Source organism: Oratosquilla oratoria, chromosome 37 (assembly GCF_046742065.1).
Source record: "Oratosquilla oratoria isolate Oo_2021 chromosome 37, ASM4674206v1, whole genome shotgun sequence".
Lineage (NCBI taxonomy): Eukaryota > Metazoa > Arthropoda > Malacostraca > Stomatopoda > Squillidae > Oratosquilla > Oratosquilla oratoria.
In genome coordinates this window covers 13373285-13380999 of record NC_134813.1, presented here as the reverse complement: position 1 = coordinate 13380999, position 7715 = coordinate 13373285, and positions in this window count along the sequence as shown.

The following is a 7715-nucleotide window of genomic DNA, read 5'->3' as shown; positions in this document are numbered from 1 at the left end:
AAACAGACACACACACCACACAAACACAAATACACACACAAACAAACACACACACACAAACAAACACACACACACATACACACACACACACACACACACAGACACACACACACATACACACACACTGTAAGAGGCTCGTAGATGAGGCTTGTAGATAAAAGTAGACAAGTGAGGTAGATAGAAGGGTAGGTGGCGAGAATTCTAGGACTGATTGCGCGATCTTTTGATTTCAAAAGTCCATCACTCATTAACAAGCTATATAAATAGTTAGTTCGTCCACATTTGGAATATGCTGTTTCAGTATGGTCACCGAATCTCATTAAAGACATTGACAGACTGGAAAAAGTACAACGCCGAGCCACAAAACTGATTCCAAATATCAAAAATAAATCATACGAAAATCGACTAAAACACATGAATCTGTTTTCCCTAAAAAAGCGTAGACTCAGAGGTGACTTGATACAGGTCTTTAAAATTCTAAAGGGAATTGACAACATCAAAAGTGACAAAATTTTCACATTGAATGAGAATCAGACAAGAAACAATGGTCTCAAACTGTCCGGAAATAGATTCAATTTGGAAGTAGGTAGAAACAACTTTGCCAACCGTGTAGTTAATGAATGGAATAAACTTCCTGCAAAGGTAGTGCAATGTAGTTCAGTTCGAAGCTTTAAGAATCATTTAGATAAACACCTATGCAAGATGCTGTAATGATTATAATCTATTTTATATTATTTGTTTTTGTTTTGTTATCATTTGTCTGTCTGATTTTCATTTATTATTAGTTATATGTCAATTTATCATTATATACTATTTACCTGTTTGTTTATTATTTAACTATACCTATGCATTTATTTATGTATTTTATTTGTTATTTACATTATTATAGTTTTTATTTATTATCTTATTATTATTATGATTTTTTCGCATCCGACCTAGATATGGACCAAAAGGTCTCCTGTCGGCATGCTCCGCCTTTGTAATCCTTTGTAATTCCATTGAGTTGGGTGTTTGATAAACAAGATTTCGTAGGCGAAGGAATTGCACAACCTTGCTCCTCGCCTAGGTGTTTACAAGCAGCCGTCGAGAACCCAATTTCATTGCTGTATTATGTTGATATAACAGCATGTAAACTAAGTCAGTAGTGCATTGATTCCGAGATTTATTGAGTAAGCCTTATTGCTTAAGGGGTTTGTAACAGCCTTTCTAATTGAAGAAAGGGTGGAGGAGGAGAAAATTTAATTGATTTACGGAAGTAAAGTCACGCCCCTAGGAGAGGTACTTAGATGTAAAAGTAAAGATAATTGGACTGAAGAAATCATGACGTCAATGAGAACTGACCTAGTGAACAAATTAAGGATTCCAGATGGAACCTACTTAGTGTAACTTACATAACCAAGTGTATTACTATTAGGGAAGAAACGACAGAACTTTTAAGTTGATTTTAATTCCCCTCTCTTATACAGAGTAATAGAACTTGACTAAGTCAGGTGATTGGAAGCAAAGGGGCTTCCTACAGAAGAATATTATGAGTGACTATCATATATAAAGACATTGGTGAAAGGGGAACAGTAAACGGAGTAACAGTGGTAACAACGGTAATACACACACACACACACGGTGGTGCAGTTGGTAGAGGCTCAGACTCTCAGCACGGTGGTACCGGGGGTACTGGGTTCGAATCCTGCCTAGGGCTGAAATTAATTCAGTATCGCTGCGCCTCGAGTCGTTACTCCAACTCTCGTGGGCGGGGAGTTGGGTGTGTGTGTGAGTGTAAGGTCATAGCATTACCCATAGATCGGTCATACGAGCTCTGAGCTCTCTTCCGGGAGGGAAATAGCTGTCGATCACGAGTCCAACATGTGATCCAAAGACCAAGGTGAATACACACACACACACACACACACACACACACACACACACACACACACACACTCACTCACTCACTCACTCACCCACACTTGTTAACATAGGTCAGTGCACGTGTGGTGAGATCGGGCGCTTCGAGATCTGACTTCCTGGAAGTTGTCAGTCATGGGATGCGCTGCTTTGCAGATAGCGCCGTGACCTCATCCGGAGCGCTGACGGCCTGTCGCTCTTCGCCTCCACCAGTGGGACCGCGCCCTCAGATCTACCCACAGACTGCTGTCAATCACAACTGCTTCAAACAGCGCCGAGAGTGACCCCAGACTAATCGTTGACGGGTTATCCTTTGCCGTCCCCGCGTCCTCCCCCAGGACCACAACCGCCTCCTCTTCGTCTCCCCCACCTGTGGGGATGTCATTATGATATCTTGGTGACATTTCTTTCACCGAACGGGGCGTTATTGGGAGGCCTTCTAAGGACGAGTAAAGAGACATGGACGTCTCCTTCGCCTCCTCCCCTTTCGTCCCCTACCCCTTCGCCCCTCCCTCTTCGCCTCTCCTGCGTCAGCGGATGTAAGGGCGTCGCCCTCCGACCGACTGATAGACCACCTGCAATGCTTGAAAGAACCTTGATATATATATATATATTTTTTATGTCACTCCCACGGGCTTTGTTTGATCCCATGTGAAAGCTGTGTGCACCCACAGCTTTCTCACGAGGTGTTGTTGGTCACCCTCGGAGAGCGCAGTTGTGACGATGACAACGACCACCTGTGTCAACAATGTGTCTACTACTCTTCCTCCTCCATCTCCTGTTTCTTCTCTTCTTCTTCTTTTATTTTTCCTGCTACTGACCTGAAGAGGTATCTTGATGTCTTTGGTACTAAGTGCCTTCGGAGAATCATGAGGTATTACTGGAATAACTTCTTATCAAACCAAAAATTGTACTATGAGACTCAGTCTAAGCCAGTTACCAGCATAATTCATGAACGTCAACTCCGACTATTTGGGTATGTGGCTCGTTTCCCCGGTGTTGATCCTTTTAACATTGTCGTCTCTACAAGAGACAACCCTCGATGGGGGAGGAGACGAAGGGGACGTCCACAGAATTCATGACTGGGGCAAGTTGAACGAACCTGTGGAGAGTTGTTTGGAGTGGGATGGGAGGGTGACTGCATGGGAGCGTGCCCGGAGAGACTGTAGAGACTGGCGCCGGGATATGAGTAAAGCAACGCACTCCCTGACTTATGCCCCCAGTTGATGATGATGATGATAATGATGATGATGATGATGAGGAGGAGGAGGAGGAGGAGGAGGAGGAGGAGGAGGAGGAGGAGGAGAGATGGAACTATAAATTGAGACTTAGGGTTCTTCAGGGACGATGGTGCTCGGGGAGGTCGGGAGTTGAGGAAGTCAGTGTATTTGCAATAGGAGATAAGATTTTATATACTGTATGTCTGACAATAGAGCAAAGGCTCGTCCGTTGGGGGCCTACAATAAGAGGAGACAGATAGCTCCGATGAGGGTAGGCTGACCTGTCGAGAGAGAAGGGTTTCGAAGATTCCGTAGAGCAGAGGCTCGTAAGTTGGAGGTCTACACTAAGAGCCCTATGATGAGGAGGTGAGGAGACGGATAGCTCCGACAAGAGCAGACTGGTCTACCGAGAAAGAAGGGCTTCGATGATTCTGAAGTTGATCCGAAGGGGGCGGAGGAGATTGTCCAGTGCCTGGCGCTGGAAAAGCCAGTGGTAGAAGGAGACGGGAGACGTCTTACGTGTGCGGGAGATGTTGACTTGGCGGGTTCGCTAATATCCTTCTCATGGTCTGGAGACGAGGTCGGCTTCATGCGAGCGAAGCCAGAGGAGTGAAGGTGAAGAGGGCAGGGGTGGGGAACAGACGTGGAAAGGTCGCATTGCAGAATCGTCCACCCGCGAGGGACCACCGTGGCAGCATACTCGGTTGTCCAAAAGGACCAGGACGTTTTGTCAATCTTCCGGCAGAGGTAGCTGACAGCGAGTTGAAACAGTATTCGCTCCACGGCTGGGGCAAGGGCACCCCGTTTGGCCGCCCAGTCAGCCATCTCGTTGCCGTGGATGCCAATATGGAATGGAGACCATTGGAAGGAGAAGCGTTCGCCGCCCTAGCTTGGAGAGGACGATTGTTAGGCGGAGGATGTCCGAAAAGATCTCCGTTCTCACTTGGCAATACCCCCCTCAGGATGGAGGGAAGGGTGGATCTGGAGTCGGGAAGGCAGACAACATGATTAGTGGGAGGAGGAGGAGGACGTGGACTGAGGCCAAAGTTTCCCTGATGGCGACAAGCGCCGATGTGAAAATTGTGGTTGGTGGGAAGGCCATCGATTCCTAGACTCCTGAGTGGCCGCGACGTAGCAGCCGGCACCTGTCCTGCCGTCAGCATGGACAAAGTCATCGATGAAGATCTGGTGGGCGTGTGAGTACTTGGTGACAACCATCTCGCGAGCTCCAGGAGAGAGGGTTTGGGGGCTGTCTTGTGTATTCAGCCACGGGATGTCAGGGCAGATTACGGGGGTCGTCAGGTCCCATGGGAAGGAGGGGTTTACCTGGTGTTGGGCGAGGCGGATTCAGTCAGTGACGGAGACTCCTGCTGCCTGGCAGAGCAAAGCAACCGAGTGCAGGTGGTCCTGGGTCGGAATCTGAGAGGTTGGGAGAGCCGGAAGGAGCCAATCAGCGTCCAGCTCTTCGTCCGTGGAGTATAGGGTAGCGGGCCGAGGTAGCGACAGACATCATCCCTCTTCAGGCGATACTAGAGGGGAAGGACCCCCCTGCGTTGCAGCAGACAGACTTGCTCGAAGCGCTCTGCACTCCACCACAGCCATGGACCTGGCGATGAGCAGCCGCGGGAAGTCGTGGAGTGCTTGAGCTCCATACAAGAGTCCTGTTCTGACGAGGCTCTAGATGAGGTTATCGAGCATCTCTGTCCTTCGCCCATGGCTCGTGACAGACGACACGAACTAAATTCAGGACACGCCTGGTGTTGGTGATGGCCTGTCGCACCTGCTTGGTCCAGGAGGAGGATTCCCAGATATCTGACTGAGGTGGAGGGGGAGATTGGCGTTCCGCACATTGTGATGTTGTGCCAGGCAGGGTAGGTCAAAGCCGAGGCTGTGGAGGTGATCAGTGACGAGGTCCACTTGGTTTTGGAGGGTGGTGACTTCGTCTTCATGGACTGGAGAGGACTTCGACCGGCGCAATCTGGTTTTCCTATAGAGGGCAATGTCGTCCTCGTAGGTGGTAAGGACGATGTCACAGCGGAGATCCTTCTTGACGTCCGCTGATAGGAGAGTGAGGAAGGAAGGGGCCACGACGGAACCTTAGAGAGCCTTTATGTCGATGGGCATGCTAGTATTTAGGGAGCCCTTCCATTTGACCGTAAAAATGTGGGGCCACACTAGGCATTTCTCGCTAGCATGCTATTTACTTTTGATACCTCGTTTGAGTAGAAACGACTTCGGTCACGATCTTTTGTTTTTCAAAATTCCAAATATCAAATTACTCTAGCGTCATGTAGTGAGAAAATGATTGACGAACTAAGAAAAGTTAAACCTATACGAATGATAGACACGTCGTTGAGATGTTCTGACGGAAATCTATAATATTGTAACCCAAGTTGTTTCTGCTCAAACGAAGCAGGAAAAGCAAGTAGCATACTAGCCTAGAGTGCTGCCACTTTAAGGGACCGGTCAGAGAGGAAGGATCTGACCACCACCTCGCCTACTTTTCTCTTTTTTACCTAATCTGACCCTGTTGTGATTTGGGAAAAGGGTCACGACGTGATCGTCACAAACTATTTTTGTTGTTAGTCCTGCAGAGGATTTTCCCTTAAGGAGCCGCATCTAACGTTTTGTTTTCATCTGTCGTTAGCTTTTATCTTCCACGAATTCTAATTAAATAGTTTAATGATATACACGTAGGAGATCAAAGGGAGTATGGCCTGTACACTCACTCATATCTGAACTGTTGCGATATCTTACTTTTTTTCATTATAGTTTACACTTGACCAATTTAATCCACATAGGTATCATTTCAAATGAAATGAAAAATGTGAATTGATTATACAAGTACTGTATATCAAAGAGAACCTGGCAGTAGCGTACGCTGGCTCATTCGCCCACAGTGTTTTGATCTTTGGTATGAAGTTTTGCAATTTAGTTTTATCAAAATTTATATTTTCACGCGAACAGTTTATATTTGTTGATTATATTTTCAACAACATTAACTTAGATGTGGGTTCCAATCCCGCACTCCCCACAGTCTCCAAAGCACATATTAGAGCAAAGGTGGCGGCTTCGGACGCAGCTACTCAGTGCTTTCTGACGTACGCTCCTTACCTTTCTCATCAATCATATCTGTTAATCTCGTGCTTAAGAATTCGTCAATTTAATGATATTCGTTTGCATAATGTTGTCATACATGTGAGCTCAGCTCAGCATTTTCAGCATGCAATGACAGTTTATTGACAGTAAAGCACTTTGACAATCTAAAAAAGCAAATAAAATTCTGCATTGTAAAGTCGCTATTTCTAGACTCCCATAAATCACGTATATTTGTACCTATATAAATGTGAACATAAACATCTTGTTCCATAATCATTACGTCACCACATCCAATTAATACATTATCAAGTGAGTTGTCATTCTCCAGGTATACAATATATTACGTCCAGGTAGACGGTTAACTTCCGCTAAGAATATATATTCCTTTAATACTACTGGATTTATTTTCTATTTCCTCGCATTCAATCGCGCAATTTCCACATGGATCTCATTTTCTATCCATGGTCTCACTTTTCACTGTCACTCTGTGAATATTTAATTTCATCATAGTCCGACAAAATATTTTTTAAGTATCAACTTTGACCATATCCATAACGAAATATGTTCCCTTTTTTGAGTGTGAGTCATCTTGTCCAACAATGGATATTATGGTTAACTCCTTGATATTATGAGTTATACTTGGAATGTTTAGCTTAAGCTCCATTCTCATGATCTCCATTCGCGTTGTTCGCGGGCATGAAAGAATGATCCTGAGGACCTTATTTTGTAATATTCCCAAAGTTTTGAGGCCACTGTCTAGACCAGTGGTTTTCAACCTGTGGTCCATGGACTCCTCAGGTGGCCATGAAGGTTCACAAGTGGGACCGTCAACCGAAAGCCACTACTATTTCGTGGAAATGAAGCAATTAAATTTAGTGTTGAACTCATCCTTATGAGGTTAACAAATAGCAATTCATAAATACGGGGTACATGTGAAAATAGGTTGAATACCACGGGTCTAGATGATGTGGTCCATGGACCCCTCAGGTGGCCATGAAGGTTCACAAGTGGGACCGTCAACCGAAAGCCACTACTATTTCGTGGAAATGAAGCAATTAAATTTAGTGTTGAACTCATCCTTATGAGGTTAACAAATAGCAATTCATAAATACGGGGTACATGTGAAAATAGGTTGAGAACCACGGGTCTAGATGATGTGGTCCATGGACTCCTCAGGTGGCCATGAAGGTTCACAAGTGGGACCGTCAACCGAAAGCCACTACTATTTCGTGGAAATGAAGCAATTAAATTTAGTGTTGAACTCATCCTTATGAGGTTAACAAATAGCAATTCATAAATAAGGGGTACATGTGAAAATAGGTTGAGAACGACGGGTCTGGATGATGTGGTCCACGGACCCTCCAGGTAGCCATGAAGGTTCACAAGTGGGACCGTCAACCGAAAGCCACTACTATTTCGTGGAAATGAAGCAATTAAATTTAGTGTTGAACTCATCCTTATGAGGTTAACAAATAGCAATTCATAAATACGGGGTAC